Consider the following 2,408-nt stretch of genomic DNA (forward strand, 5'->3'; position numbering starts at 1 on the left):
GCATTTTTAATCGATGATATTTGTGGGCGACCAGAGTTTTATTTTTTCTGAAAAAATTATTTCCTTTTTTAGTCTTTTAATTTTTTGCTTCTTTTCCTTTAAATATGTTGTCTCTTATTCTGGTTTACTCTTTTTAATCGCATATGGAGCATGAACATTTTTTGAATAATTTTAAATACTTTGAAGTGAATATCTTTTATCTGTACAGAGTATATATGATTATATGCTAGTTTATATTTGTTTTTGAATTTGCTCTACTAGCCTTTTTTTATTTTTTATTTCTAACCTTTATAGATTTAGTATCAGTATTGCAGTACATTTACGCTATCGCAATTAACTTGAGAAATATGCAGCTATAAGCTTCTTTTTTACACAAAATCCATACAAAATCCTAATTAAATCCATACAAAAATCACACAAAATCCATTAAAAATACGCATAAAACCATTACAAAATCTATTTAAATGCAATACAAAAATCTGCATATCAGGTTCGATTATTGTTATTAAAAACTTAATGCAATTAAGTGCATGTATTAAAGTAATAAAAAACTATCTGTCTAGCTTAAATAATTGTAATCATTTATTTAATTGAATTGTTATTTAAAAATTAATCCTTAAAAAATTATATAAACTTTTTAGATATTGTGATGTTTTTAATTATTGCTTTATCTTAAAGACACCTGAATGCCTTTGTTAACATTATTTTGTATATTAAAACTTAAAATTAAGTTTATTGCTTGCAATTCATATAATAAATAAATATATAATCATAGTGTTATAGACTTTATTTGAGTATCATATTTCAGCATTAACTGATTTAGAACTAATTGAAGTTACAATGTATATACTTTTTTTAACTTATACGAGTCCACTTCCAAGGCCCACTTACAATAGTTGAAATCTTCCCCTTAAATCAAAAAAGTGCACTTATAATAATAATAATAAGAATAAAAATGTGATAGGCTTAAACTACTATATGTTAATTCTTATAATCATGTTTATAGACTGTTTCCCAGTATGAATAGCTACTGAATGCAAATCGTGAGCTTCATGGATTTTGTTTGGGTATTGTTTGTTTAATCAGTTAAAAATTAATTTATGTTATTCCTAAAACAATAAATGAATGCTACGCCATTACCTACGATATTTGTGGTGCTATCCCCAAAAAAATACCTTGCATCCTAACGATGAGAGATTACTGCTACTATAATAATATTTGCAGTAATTTTAAATAACCTATTCACACGACATTAGTAAACTTGATTTTGATTTTGTCCATTCGACAAATTGGCCCATAGCTGATTAATAGCTTATTCGTACAGCATCTAGTTTCTTGATTAAAATTCTGTTTATTCGGCTCATTCGGCTTATGTCGTTAAAAAATCAAGTTGAGATTAAAAATATTTTTAAATAAAATTCCGATAGTTAACATTCGTAATTTATAATAAAATAATTAAATTGTGATATTGTGAATGATTATCTAAAACAGAAGAAATTTTTAGCAAATTAATTAAAATATTATTAATAAATTTTTATTACGAACAATATTTGATAGGTTTTTTTAATTATTACTGGGCTTAGTGTACACATAATGTACTCTAGTGGGTCAGTGTACACTCCAGATAGTCCACGAAGCAGACCGAAATATTTGTAATATAAAAAATTTTTTATAATTAAAATATAATTAAATACCTAATCCAAATTTATAAGTGTAATTTTTATTTAAAAAAAAACATTTTTAATTTTTATGTGTTAAATTAATTACATAAGCCTAGTAATAATTTAAAAAACGTATAAAATATTATTAAAACATCATTTTCGATCGTAATTGTAAGAAACAAAACTGAGTAACAAAATCAAAATGAAATTAAGATTTGCTATGTGAACAGGTTCTTAACGTAATTAGATGAATGAGCAAAATTACTTGTGCTGTGTGAGCGCAGTATAATAAGGGTATGAGAATTAAATTTTTAGATTAAAATATATATAAGTAACATATGTTAATAATCATTCGTAGTAGCAAAAAATAATTTAATATATTTAACCTATATTATTATCTAAATATATTCTATGTATTAGATATTAGAATTATTGTTAAAGTCTTGAGTTTATGTAGAAAGACCTGTGATTTCAAAATCAATGTTATGTTATTTACTACTGTTTAGTTGAAAGTTCATGAACAAAGAACAATACTTCTTTCTAATGTCCATTAAGTTTTATTTTACATCACATAGATAATGAATAAACCCTATATAATAATGAAAGCTCACATTATGCTATAAAATAAGATATCAGTTTTGTATCTATGCCATATTTTCACCCTTAAAAATTTATTTCGCCAGTTTGAAAGCTTTTATTGTTAATTAAATGTCCAGTTCTTATGTAACTATAATAACTTTATATTTT

The sequence above is a fragment of the Teleopsis dalmanni genome, chromosome 2 (genome assembly GCF_002237135.1).
Source record: "Teleopsis dalmanni isolate 2A chromosome 2, ASM223713v2, whole genome shotgun sequence".
Classification (NCBI taxonomy): domain Eukaryota; kingdom Metazoa; phylum Arthropoda; class Insecta; order Diptera; family Diopsidae; genus Teleopsis; species Teleopsis dalmanni.